We start from the raw sequence: 15,279 nt of genomic DNA on the forward strand, positions 1-15,279 counted from the left end.
TTCTCCTTATTATAGTTTTGTTCAATATTGTTTTTACGTAGATGTACGATATATTTGCAATGCACATACGAGTATAAATAAATAACTCTGTGCACTTTTATAAGAAGGATAATGAAAAAAAAAAAGAGATATTTATTTATGCACAAAAATAGAAGAAAATGGTTTTAGTAGAAATGTACTTTTAATATTAGAGTTTTGCTTCGAGCTGAATTTTGATGGTAGAGTATTTTCGAGTTTATAAAAAAACACTCAAGGAATTAGGAGCTATACTTGTTTTTATCTGGAATATTTGTTACTCGCTTGAATAGTATTTACTCAATTGAATACTCATTACTATTATGGGTATGAAACTTAGAATTTTTGACTAACTGATAATTTTTGCGTAATAAAGACAGAAATTCATTAATTTAAGGGTACTAAAACGCATACAGTCCACCCCCTGCGGACGTTTCTGACAGTATCTTATACTTTTTGCACACTAACAAATTCGTCAGTCAAAAAATCCTATTTTATATAGGATTATTAAAAATTAGTCATTTAAAAATTGTATTTCACGTCTCTATTGACTAATAATAAGATTCAAATTCTGAAACAACTTGGATGAAACAGCTGTCTGTCTCTTTTGTATATGAAACTGTTTGAAGTCGAAAGAAAAGAAATTTTCTGGATTTACATGCTTGAATTTTCTCTAAAAAGAAAAAAAGGAGACACAAATTTTTTCAGAAGTTACGAGAAAATAGTTGCATTTTTGACACACGAGCAGAGTATTTTTTTTTTTTTTTTTTTGTTTACTTGATAAAACTGGAGTTCCAGTTTATGAGTTTTGCTTGTGACACACAACTAATGATAATAATTCCAACAATATAAAAAAAATGATAATATTATAGGATGTTGATTCGCTTTAATAAAGAAATAATTCTAAATAGAGCAGTAAATCTTTTTTGTGCTTGGTAATCTGAACAGTTGATTTTTATTTTCTATTTAACTGTTATCACTTACAGCTGTAGAAAATATGAAGATCTGATATGTTAAAAAAAGAAACTGAAAATTTTGATCTTATTCTTTTTGGATGAGAGATAGAGAGGACTTCTGATAGGGAGTCATAGATGTAAGTACATGAAAAACTCAGGTAATTCCTGCCGGTACAAAATATGGAATGGGATTTTATGTTTATCCTTCATCTCATAGCTGTTTGGATCTAATTTAATGAAACGTCATGACAGCTCTACTGCTTTCATCCCAAACATTCTTCAAATTATCAGGATTTTTTTTTCTCGATTTATTTAATTTTGACATTCCGAAACTGCATAAAATTTATAACTTTAAATAAAAGGCTAAATAAATATTACTCAAATACAGAGTGCTGTAAAAATGACTCTTGTTGAGGGTTATTTTCTAATATCAACTTAAATACACAATAGGTATCCAAAATAAAAACTATTTGGCCAAATGAAGACCGCAGGATCAATAAGTCTTTGTCTAAATATATTTTGCAACAAGTTACCTTTTTTGTTCGCTAGGGGCTTCAAGTCAACCTAGAAATACTTTATTACTTACTATACCGCCTCTATGAATTAACCCAATTTTAACTCAATTATTAGGTGAATTTTAAAAAATGGATAAAAAGGTAGAGACGTTTTGAGGAAAAACGAGAGAATTGATGAAGTAGCATAATTTCAAGAATCTTCAAAACATTCTGTTAGGTAAAAGGGATATTTTATCCCTAATACTTTTTAGTAGGCTTCTGGAACATAAAACTGATTATATTCAATTCTTTATTTATCTTGATAATTCCTGTTTAGGATCTATTTGTATATTTAAGGATTTTTAATCAAGGTTTAGTGAATTTGATGACTAACTGTTATGGCTAAAATTCGTTACTTTGTTTTTCCTCTTTGCTTTCTTGCATTCTACTATTTTTTAAAGTTGAAATTTTAGGCGAACAATGGTAGGCACATTAATATAACATGGTAGCTATTACATAATAAAGTACAAGCAACTTCGTCAAAAAATGATAGGTACTTCATTTAATTCTCATAAATAAATATCTTGTTCATTATTTTTGTTATCAAAAATATAAATTTTTTATTTTTACAAATAAAAAATTAGATCTTCTAAAACCCCAAACTCATTTTGTTAAAATCATTTAGCATAAATGATTTATTCTTTCTCAATGTCTTTTAATCATTCAAGTATTTTTAGCATTTTCATTGATATATAGAACAAAAAAAAGGTTTCATTTTTGGGATTTCATTTTACCAAGTGAATTTTCATTAACGGAGGGGTCAGATAATATGATCACTTTGCCATTTGGTTTGAAAGCTTTGTTGGGCATAATATTCTTTTTCTTTTTTTTTTTCTTAAACACTTCAAAATAAATGTAATGGTATTCTGTATATTTATTTATTTAAAGTATATTATAAAATCTACCATTGATTACTTAATTAATAAAACTATTGTAATATTTCATTGATACAATTATTTCTCCATCCATTGTGTTAATATACTTTTTGACTTGTAATTAATATTAATTGAGTTAAAACAGTTTAAAAGTGGACAGAAATATGTTGAAATACTATAACTACAAGTGTGCAATTTATATTGCACATTAAGAAAAAGAGTCGACAATTGTTTTCCAAAAAGTGTCTATGTCTACGTTACTATTTAAGGGAACAGATTTTTATGGAATAAAGAAAAGACTAATAAAAACAATATGTTATATGTTTAAATAATATCATTATCCGAATTTTGTATTCAATTTGTCCTTTTTCACAAGAAATAAATACCTTGACACGCCGGCGAACAGATTGGCAGCTCTTGACGATAAAGGTTGTGTCCATGGTGTACCACACTGTTATGATGGCAGCTTGGAGGGAATCCAAATTTGGTTGAAGGGTTCAACAGACATTCTTCTCTAAGTCACCACAAACTCCAAAGTCTAGGGAGTTTAGGTCAGAGCTGGAGGAAGGTTATATAGAAGCAGGTGAGAAGTCAACCATATTGTTTCTGTAAAAGTTTTGCTTCCTCTTGGCTGTATGGGGCTCTAATTGACTTTTTGATGTTGTCGAGAGTCGCCATGGAGATGCCAACGGTATCTACAGCTTTTTTGGCACTGGCGCGGGGGAGACTGCACACACATTTTTATTAGACATAAATCCACAAGATTAAAAAAAGCTAGTTCATTTTTGTTACAGTTGTCATGTGTCCGCATAACAAAACCTCGTAATAAAAAATATTGAAGTAAAATCATAATGAAACGAATTTGCAAGTTTTGGGTCCTCACTATGTATAATTATATTACTCAAATTTAAATTTGTGATTCCAGGATACATACAAAAAAAATAGTTCTATATAATTAAATATGGTTTTTATTAAATTAAGTTCCGTTATAAATATTAGTTATATTTTTCTTTCCTTTGTCACATCTTTATAATTTGATAATTCCATAAAAAAAATCTCAAATATAAAATATAGAATGGCACAAAATCGATCAATAAAACTGAATACATGCAAGTTAGTTTTATAGGAAATTAGTAATAATCATATCTAAATGAGAAACATGGATATTTTGCATGCTGTTACTACATTACCAATTTCATGGTGTATTCACATCATTTTGATTTTAATTAAATTTCCAGACGAAACAGTATTTTACCCAAGTTTTAGATACATATCTAATTTTTCATATCCCAACTTTTGCGCATAGAAATCGTATATAAGTATACAATACTTATATTTCTCAAAGTACCCTTTCAGATGATAGCTCAAAACAGGGAAGGATACACATATCTGAGGAGTGAAATATTAATTCCTCAATAAATAGAATGTAAAGGTTGAAATATTTTTATCTGTAAAATACCGTAAAGTTAGATTTAAAACAACAATAAATATAACTTGAGACTTTATTTGGGATTTCAGACCATTTACAAAAAATTTCCAATAATCATAATCATATAAATGTTCCTACAAGATATATATATGTACAAAGTAATATTCATAGTAATCGAGTCTATTACAAAAATACTATTAAATATTACGTCCTAATTTGTAAAAATGAAAGAAGCCCAAACGTAAGACGATAGCCCTGATACTTTGAAGAACGTTTTGGAGAAAAACAGCTTAGCTGTCATGACATTTTATTACATTAGCTTGAAAAAAGATTTGAGTGCTAGAAAATAAGTAGGGGTCAATCCAACTCCATATGTAGTGAGGACATTACCGAGCCTTAGGTCTACTCCTAGGCCAACAAGAACTTATACTTATACTTAGAGTTGAACTGTTTGTAAGGAAAAAATCGTGCGAGAAGAACGCAGGAGCAAAACATATAATACACTTGAATTAAGACCTTTGTTAATATTAGCTGTCTGTTATATGATTGTGGGGGGGAATTGAATTACTGTTATAAAGATGAGAATCTATAATTTAAAACAGCATTAGTAATTGTATTTAATTTCTTATACTTTTTTTTATTATTATATATTTTTGTAACAATTTACACAAAAGAAAGACAATAATGCATACTTCTGAGAGATAAATTAACAACACAACGACCGTTTAAATAATGAACAAAAAATAAAAAAGAGCACACGCAACCACCATTTTAATTTGTATCATTTTTAAAAGTTGTTTTTCATTACAACCTACCTAATTCTACTTATAATGTTCCTTTAAATCCACACACCCACAATTGATTACTTTATATTTAGATGTTATGTCTTAAAGAAAAAAATAACCTTGAAAATATCTTTTGAAAATAAGTGAAAAATTCTTGAGATTGCCAACTGAATAAAAAAGGTTATGATCATATTTTATACAAATTTGTCTAATACATTGGAGTTGTATTTCAATACTTTGAATACTTTCTCAAAACAATTATTGGTTATAAAGTAGATGAGATCAGGTCAGTTACAACACTATTTTTATTTGTTCAATAACTCAGAATTGTGTTGACTAAACTTATAGTACCTTAAAAAAACACACACACAAAGTACCTACATGATTGGATGCAAAAAGTCCTTATAGCGTCCCTAGGATCATAAACGCAAATTACCCCCAAAAAGTTATGCACAACTAAGTATTTGCCAGGATCTGCATCATCATGAATGATCGACCATGGATCTAGCGAGAAGACGTTGCACCCTGTCGCAGCAGTAAAATAACACTTAATTTTCTTGATTCTGATAATGTGATCTACGTCCTGTTAAGTTAAGGGTCTCATAACTCGCCGGAATTGAACCCTTTCTTTAGACTATATTGTAATGGGTTTCCATTGAAGTACCACAAAATCCCTGAGAGCTGGGATAAGTAGGGCATTTCGGACTTTAACCAGTGGGACGGTCAAGAAGGAAGTGGGACAATTCTAGGGACGTTATGAACGTGTGGTACGAACTAACAGTGTTTTATTGCTTGAATGTCAATTCTATGTTATACTATTAACATTTAAGTATTTTGTTAAGAAAATCAGTTAAAAAATAAAGTTATAACAGTGTATTACTTTTATTCCATGCATGCAAATGTTTAAATGAAGAACCCTTTGGGTATATATTAAAAGAATGAATAAATAGTTAGACTCTTTTATGTTAAATTATTAAATTTCAATTAATTACAGTAAACTAATATTAAATAAGATGTATATTAACAATCACTGGTCATTATTAAAGGTTGGAGAAGTTCATAATCAAAAAACTCTTTAGTGCTCTACTCCGGATAAATAACATGTTTAATGTGAAGTTTAATACTTAATAACAAAACATAATAAAAAAAGGAAAATTGCAACTCTAGTCGGTAGCCATGTGGTGCGTGTTAAAAAAAGAAACCCAAAATTAATATTATAACCTTAAGAAGGTTTTGGAGGAGAGTAGCTTAACTGTCATGACGTTAACTTAGATCAACTACACGCAGTTGTGACGAGGAAGGAGGTAGGAAGAATTCTTATAAATAAGAACTTAGGCAAAAATTACTATATCGTCGATCCTCAATTCTACTCTTTGTTGAATAAGGACGTCCAGTTATATCTCTGCTACAAATTGTCAAGATTATTTTCTGTCTTTTATGAGAACTTTCAGGTCTTGAAAATAGATCACTTTTTTTTCTAATTTTTGGATAGATATATAGTGATGAAAATTGTGAGTATTTTGAATATGTAAACAAAAAAAAACAAGGTTCAATATGGTAACCCTGACATATGGAAGACTTTTTTAGAGGAAAGCAGCTTAGCAGTCATGATGTTTCATTAAATCACCTAAAATCCCCTATGATAAAATTGGAGGGGTAGCAGGGGTGCATGCAGAGAGTAGACTGGAGGGGCAAATTTAGGATTTTATCTTATTTCTAGAAAATTTAATATTTTTTTTTTTCTGACTAAAAATTTCGTTACTGGAATTAAGTTTTGGAATTAATTTTATGTAAACAGCTGTGAATTTTTGAAATTAAAAAAAAAAAAAAAATTTAGGAATATCTATAGATTTTTGAAATGTTTTTATTTTTTGGGAAGAACTGTAAAAATTTTAATTGTTTTTCCAAAATATTTATCTTTTTGAGAATAGCTATGGATTTTTTATTCATAACCAAAAAATTTAATCCTGCCGGTTTAATTTTAGAAATTTAAGTTTTTGAGAATAATTGTATTTTTAATAAATTTGGCTGAAAAAAATTAATAATTTCTTTTGGTCAAAAATTAATAATTTTTTTAATTAAAAATTTAATTTTTAGTTTTTTTCAAAGAAATTCCAAACAATTCTGGGTAGACGAAAATATACAAAGACATTGGCAAGATTTACTTCAATCATTAATTAATCTCTGAGTCCAACAAGGACTTGCTGTTACCAACTCTGCTATAATTTATCAGAGTTACTCTTCCTCCTTTATGAGTATCAGCAATTTTCAATATATTTTCGTTTATATTTATGATAGCTTGAATGTTGTAAAAAAAGAAGTTCACACCTTCTGGATTTTAAGAATGCTGACAGCAGCTTAAGAAAAGGCAATTTACTCTTCAGATTGCCACTCCATTCAAAAGGCTTAGCAAAAATAGGCAACTGATTGGTATTTCTGTCAAATAACCTTGTTGGTTATGCTAATCTGTTGGATTCGGAGTAAGAATTAAGGATTAATATTGGAGTAATTCTTGCCTTGATTTACTTTCTGCTCTTCTCTAAACCATTTTTTTAAATTGTCAGGTATACCAAAATATATTTTGAATTTCTTTTTTAGCATGACGTAATGCTACGATTTAACATCACTGATTATTATTGTCAGGAACAAAAATTGTATTTTTTATAATAAAAAAATAAACAGAAGTGAATTCAATCTAAGAAAAACCTTTTTAGTATTCTCAAAAAATTTTACAATATAAAATCTTACCTTCCCTAATATGAAATAGAAACTCCACAATACGTTATAATTTATTCTAACTAGTTTATACTGAACTCAAAACCAAAACTTTACCATTATGTTAACTACATCTATATTAATAAAGCAATGTTTGTCGTCTTTCTGGATGTATGGATCATTGGCAATGGTTCATGTTTAAGTATTACATCTGTATCTAAGAAATAACAATGTAGCTACAAGCGTGTGTAATTAAAGCTAAGCGCATAATATTTAAAAGGAAAAAAATTCTCGTTAATTATACTTTGGATGCTAAAATATGTTCAAACAGCAAAGGTGAAGTAAAGATCTACTTAAATAATCAAAGCACTACATTCTTGTAAAAAAATTATTTGAAAAAGTTGAGTCAGTTATTGTTATTTTCTGCTGAAAAAAGTTACAATTTTCTGCCATATTTACCTTCTACCATAGCTATGCCTCCACATTCGGAGGTCAGGTTAGCTGCGTAGCCCAGCTACTTGGTGGCTTGACTTGGTTTCCGTTTAAGGTTCTTTCAGAGATGTTGGGGCCTCAGAAGAGAAGAGAGAGCCAAGAAGACAAACCAAATCAAAGTCTTACTCCTTGAATCTCCCCAACTGCCAAGCAAGTCATCTCATTGAATCTTGAGAAATGACGCCAATCCACGAGAAAACTATGAGCTAGGATGACTGCAATGGTTAACAAGGTGTTGAAAGAGACTGTGAGAAAATACTAAAGAAATCTGCTGGTGCTAGACCCTACAAGCAGGCTTCAGTGGCCCTGTTGACAGACCTAAGCTAGAAAAAGAGGATTAAAATTGCAAGGACAAGATGGGATGGAGTCTGGATAACTGAAAACGTGTCATCTAGTCAGATGAAAGCTTCTTTCAAATCATAGGCTCAAATAATTCGCAAAACGATCGTGTATGGGCCAAAAAATAGGACGATGTTCCGTACGTGCCAATTGTGAAGTACCCTCTTAAGAAAATGGTTTGGCAAGTGTTTGGGGCTCGAAGAGTGAGTGATCTTCATCTAGTAGACTACAAGAAGAAAATTGGTATTGTTTAATATCATACAAAGATTCTGGAGATGTTTACTCTACCTGCCATAACTCATTTGAGCTCCAGGATTACAATTCTTACCCAAAAATTATTCAATTGTCTTCAGAGGATATCTTCATGCCATACAATGCTCCATCTCAGTCTTCAAAATCTATTCAAAAGTGGTGTTCAGAGTATCTACCTGACTTTTGGGAGAAAGACCAATAGCCTGGGAACAATCCAGACTTGAATCCGATCGAAAATCTTTGGGGCATCATGAAGGATAAGTGTAACAGTCTACCCCATTGCACATCAAAGGAGAACCTAATCGAACAGGTAAAATCTGCATGGGAAACTTTGGATCCTAGATTCCTGGAGAATCTGTCTACCGACATACTCAGGAGGATGAAGGAAGTCATCAAGAAGACAGAAGATTCATTGGTAGATGTAAAGCCTTTCTATGCTTTGTTTTCACTGAAATACGTTGCTTTTTTCAACCTGAAATCTATAATTAGCAACATCTATTTTTCCTTCTCCCTCTCTTCCCTTGTCAGAGTTGATTGTAGTTGTTATCCTCCAAAACATCCCCAAATTGGTAGGGTTACCATATTGATTTAGGTTTCTTTTTTAACATGACCATTTTAAAGAGGATTTTTATTACTAACTATGAATATAGAGATATGTGTTCACAAGTCACTTCTTATGAGTCCGACTCAGTTCTTGAGTTGAATATATAAATATGCTCGAGTATGTCTCTTGAAGAAGTTATCAAGTTAATTACATATCTTTAAGCTATATAATCAGAGGTGTGTAAAACATGTCATAGAAAGCGAGAACAGCTCTTTCAGTTGGTAATCTGAAGAGGGTTTTTTTATTTCCCAAAGCTGTTTTAATTATTAGTTAATTATCGAAGAAATAACATCCAAGTATAAAGTAACAACCAATACTTATGCCATATAAAGATTCAGAGTAAGAATGAGGGCTTACTCCCGAGTTTGTGTAGGAATAAGAATAGCATTGAGAATCGACATTGATATGTCTTTACTATATACAGACTAGGATTTGCGTTTATTTCCTTCCTGTCACAGCAGCTTGCAGCTGATTTAATAAAGTAACCTGATAGCTGAGCTGCTCTCCTTTCAAAATATTTGGCAAATCATCATATGATATTACGATATCATTTTTAGGTTTCTGATGTTTTACATATTGGAAGGACATATTTTATACATCACTCCCATAATTAAAATAAAATATATCAGAGTATGTCCATATGATTTTTTTGAGAGGATCAATTTCAATTAATAAAAACTCAAATAAAATACCAAAAACTCTGAAATGATTGCTGAACCTGATCTTTTACTCACTTAACCAACATTTAATATCTGATTTGTTATTTTTTTAATCAATATAAAAATACTTTGATCATAATTTTCATATATTGTTTGACCGTTTCTGATGATGCAATTTCTTGAACCGATTCTTTATAAATGTTTATGTTAATTTGAAAATTAACAGTGACTTTCAGATTCAACGAATGAACTTTTCATCAACTAAAAACTCAAAAAAATTCTCGGACTTTATATAAGTGGTAGCTTATCACAATACAATCAGAAATCTATCGTGTCTAAATATGTTTCAGTAACTTGTACGATTTAAAAAATAACCCCATAAAAAATGAACAACTTAAATTAAAGCAAATATTCAAACGAAGCTTAAAGTTGATTAATTCTCTTTGGAGTAGTTATATAAAATATTTATACTAAAATAATTTATCAAACAATCATCACATCTATTATATATATATGAATAGTTGTATCTGATGGGACTGAAAGGAATTGATTAATATGTATTATTTGTATGAGCCAAAAAAACTTTTTACAATTTGTTGCCTTTCTCAGCATAGAATTACTTTTTTAAAGAACCGATATCTTTTTGTATGAAGAAATAAAATGAGTCAACTTTTAGAGCGTTAATTAATTTTATGGTGCTGTGGTAATATTTGCCCATAAATTAAAGTAACAGAACATTAAATATTTTGTTAATGCTTTTTATTCAACATAACCCAATTTGGGGTATATTTAATCCTACATAATCAAGCACACTCTAGTACTCAATGACGTTTTTGTTTTTTTTTATTCTTTTTTTTTTATATTACCAAACATTTTGTTACTCTAGTATCAGTAAATTTATCATAGAACTAAAAGCATGTTTGCAACCTTTTTGTTCCATTTAGTTGTGTCCATCCATTTTTATAATGATGTGTGGATGCTATTATTCTTAATAGTATTTTATTAACCTGTAAATCACTCGGTTTTTGCTTTTCTATTTGTCAGAGCTATATATGTAGTACTCGAGTATACACAATTGATATTCACTTTTATATCATTAAAGGAATTAGCTATAACTTTTGTCGTAATTCCATGGGATTGCAGTTCTATTAATTTTGACACTTTGCCTATTGCTCTGAAATAGTATTCTTATGCAAAAACTCTCTGATCTATATTTAGCACATACTTATTTGAAAATAACAGAGCCTTCCCAAATAATAATTAAAAATAGGGCAACGTATCATTCTGAAATGAAAATATTTTTTCGTTTTTAAGAATTTCCATAAGGAGGGTGACCCTATTGGGCAAGGGATTATCAGTTCAAAATGTTCTTGCCTCATGTAACTAGTGTCTTCCACAGAATACATGCCGAGATGACGGAAGTAATCAACATCTCAGTTTGTCAGAGGACTTCTAAACTAATCAATGGTAGTGGCTAGAGGTTATTTTTTCTTAAACAAGCATTAAAGGTCGCAAAGCTGAAGAAGATTTCCTTATCCATGGTCTTTATCGACATAGATAAGGGATTTGATTCAGTTTTGCACAAATCCTTACTTTTGGCATGTGCTCGTATTGTAGTACTGTTACAATTCTGAGGTATGTCGGAAGAGTCTATTTTTGTCTTAGAGTTGTTATGAAAAGGCTTTCATTTTTACATTAATATTTTTTGGGAAATTTAGGCTCGACTGGATTACAGTATTTTTCACATACATATTAATTTGTAAGGTCAAACTTATCTATTCCATGAATGTAAAGTAGTGCATTGCTATTCAAAGTAAAGAATTATGCATGAATTGCATGTCCCTTTTGACTTATAGTGCGGAGCAACTATTATTTTTATTCACCTTTTTATGTGTTAATTCGGTTCCAATTCTAACAACATATTAAATGTATAGTTACCCTTGTCAAAACAAAATGAAGCTACATAGATTTTTCACAAAAATTGCGTGTAGATCGCATTTGTATTCTTCGACGAATTAGTATCAATACATATGTATATATCAATAAGTTATCCTTTTTTACCGTTTGAAGTGGTCAAAAATTGCAGATAAATTAGGCAAAATTGATTGTTATAATAAAAAAATGACATCTATACAGACTTAAGATTATTAGATATTATTTTTATTAGTTATCTTTTCACATCCCAAAAGTTTAAATACAAAATTTATACTTGAAGCAACTATGTCTTTGTAATATTGGGCTGTATGTATACCATTAGAAAAATAACAAAATAATGGAGATTTTCTCCTTTTCTTAATTTTTGTTTAAGATTTATTTATATTGATGCACCACATATTTATTATTTTTTTTATCTACTAAGAGCTGTAGTACTCGAGTCTGGAGTTGAACTTGAATTAAACATGAAAAAAAGAAGTGTAAAAGTACCTACTTCAAATTTCAACAAGCATGTCTTTCATGAAATAGAACAAATAATGTGTTAAAATAGACATTATATATTTATCTCTATACCAGGTAGTCCATTGAAATATAAACGCTAACTAATTGAATAATTAATGAAGGTGGAGTTTTTGAAATTAATTTATATTTTAATATGTTAAAAAAATAAGCAATTAGTTAATAAACAAAATAAACTTGAGTTCTCTAGCTTACGTAAAAGTCGAGAAAATGACTTTAGAACGTGATTGAGGAATTTCTATTCGCTCACTCCATGCAATTGAGAGTCTCCTGGACCACCGACTACGCGCTGAAACGTTGCAGAGGAAGAAAAGTTCTTCAAAAAGGTCAAACAGGATATGGAGGAGTTAAAGAAAAATCCCAGGCCAATCCCCTCAAGTCCATTGAGGCCTATGCCATAGATCTCAGGGGGGCACACCAGATTGTTCAGAGAGGTATAAAAAAGGTGGGTAAAATGAGAGTTGTGATTTTGGAGAGGCCTCTTTTGATTCCAGCAATGAACCAAACTAATTTCCTTCATTTCAAGACTCTTTTGAGTTCTTTTTCGACACTTATGGAACCCTAAAGCCCTCATTCAATCCCCCTCGACTACACCTTAGTTTGATTAATATTGACTAGATTAATTACGCAACAAAAAAAGCACTAAAATGTTGTGTTTTTTCATAGGCAAAAAAATTCCAATCTCTTTTGTAAAAGGATCAGTTAAATAAATTATGTTTTTTATGTTTCAAAACATTTTTTAGGCTTTCTTTGTCATTTATTATTATCTTAAAAAAAAATTGGAAGTAAGAAAAACTGAAAATATAGTTTATTACCATAATAAGAGATTAATGGCTCCATATATATAATATAATGTAAGTGTATTGATATCCACGAGCATGTTTTAATGTACCATATCAGTACATTTTGAACAAATAAATTATTTGAATATATTTAAAAATATACATTTATAATTTTTTATATGTTTGTTGGATATTCTCTCGTATTTTGTGTTACTAATAATAATATTGTTAATACTTTTTACTTTAATTGTTCTATTGCACTATTCAACAAACTGAAGGTCTTGGAGGACCTGCAAGCTGAAACCTACCTTAGTTATTGTTTTTAAGCCGTGGAACACGAATATGACCATTCAGGTTTTTTGAGTACAACTACGATTCACTGCCATATTCGACATGAAAGAACTATATAAATGAAAATAAATGTGAAACAAAATTAATACAAACATTTCAACATAAAAAAATGAGTTATGCATTACTTTATCTTGATTTCAATTAATAAAAAATGTATATGAGCACCAAAAAATTGAGAAAAATGAAGTAGGCATGCCCTTTTTTTGGAATCGGTAATCTGAAGAATGAATTTACTTTTCCTTACCAGTGGTCATTAAAAATTTTAATGCTGACTAATGAACATCCTTTACTAAATAGATTCAATTATTTCAATACCTGATTAAATATTCGATTGTGCTCATACAAGACGCAGTGTTACCCCGTGGATTTGTTTCGGAGTTATAATTTAAAGTCCTTGAGGTACTCAGAGTAGAATTTGGGGGTTGACATCGTAGTTATTCCAGCAAATATCCATATTTTTTTTCCTTTTTTCTTGTCGCAGCAGATAGTAACTAATTTAATGAAAAGTCATGAGCATTTTTCTTTCTCTCTTGCAAAACATTTTTCAAATTGTAAGAACTACCATGTAGATTGTCGGTTTCTAAATTTTTAACATGGTCATTGTATACAGAAATTTAATCACAAGTTATATAAACGACTATGCTTAAATATGGATAATCTAATACCAATAATATTTTGAGATTTTTATTAATCAACAATTCGTATTTTCAATTATGTTATTAAATAATCTTCGAAATAAATTAAGAGATTACTCATTTTACCCCCTCATATAAGTTCAATTTGGATAATTAATATTTTGTTTCGATAAATACTTATTCGTATATAATGAATCATCACTATTGATTTTTTTTAGTTTGCAAAATAAAAAAATTGGAGTTTGACAAAGTTATATTATTCAATTTAACTTTGTTATAGTAATTAGAACATTGATAAACTTTTGAGTTGATGATTTTTCATATACTAATAAATTAAGTATGGCTGAATTAATTCATGACAAATGAAAAGTTTATACAGTTTATTTGACTTTTATCGCTATCATTTTATAGTAACTAGTATATATAAAGACAAGAGCTCTAGTAGAGTAGACAAGAGAGATATAATTGTGAATTTTATTTATTTTCTGGCGTGTGCAATTGTTCGTTTGGCTTTTAATTTTTTAGTTTGGTACGGAATGGGAGAGGGAACAATGAACACTTTGCTGACTTCTGGGACAAAACGTTCTCTCCTCTTCCAGTCTTGATCTCAATCCCCTAGACTCCAGTGTTGTTGAAGCATCTTAGAGTGAAAGGTTGAGAAGACATCACACGGAAATGTGCAGGAGCTCAAAGCCAGCATCAAGAAGCAATTGGCCAACATCTCCGCTGATTAAATGTGGCAATCTACAGAAAGTTCCAACCTTGTGTGGAAGATGTGATAGAGAATGGACGCGGCCATATTGAATAGTTCCTGCCATGATTGATTGCTAAAAGTTTTTTCAATTAAATTTTTCATTATACCTTTTTAATAAAAAGTTATTATGATTATGGTTTTTCTTTTGGATCTCAGGAAATTTCTCTGTTGGACTTTATATAGCCCCAAGAAAATATTCACGTCTGGCTTCGAAGGAAGAGTGTCAGAGGGCATATGAATATAATATGAACTCACTCTCATGGGTTATGACAGTTATTTATTTGAACATATCTCAAAGAATATAATTTGCAATATATATATATTATTTATAATGATATGATGAATATTTTTAAATAACTTTCTCAAATGCTCACTTATTTTTTGTAATCCCTGCGTCAAGACGTTTATTTCTAAAATTTCTAAGAGTGTGAAAATAACCCCTAATACCTACTATTTAATTTTTTTTGATAAAGTTATATATTCCCAAGGGTTTTTTGTTTTATGTTCTATTAATTAAAGTATAAACTTTATGAGCCAAAGTCCCCGAGGATATAAGCTTTGTGATTTCCTTAAGAAATTGACGTAAGCTTCTCTATTTATTCCTAATATTTGATGAATTCAAAGTTAA

The 15,279-nt window shown here is 29.8% G+C and overlaps 1 protein-coding gene across 1 annotated transcript in view; it reads left to right on the top strand.

Annotated features, from left to right (window-relative positions):
• Nucleotides 1-15,279, top strand: part of LOC121121667 (solute carrier family 35 member F2-like) — a 221,402-nt gene that overhangs the window by 15,854 nt on the left and 190,269 nt on the right. The window lies entirely within an intron of this gene.

The sequence above is a fragment of the Lepeophtheirus salmonis genome, chromosome 7, assembly GCF_016086655.4.
Source record: "Lepeophtheirus salmonis chromosome 7, UVic_Lsal_1.4, whole genome shotgun sequence".
In the NCBI taxonomy this organism is placed as follows: domain Eukaryota; kingdom Metazoa; phylum Arthropoda; class Copepoda; order Siphonostomatoida; family Caligidae; genus Lepeophtheirus; species Lepeophtheirus salmonis.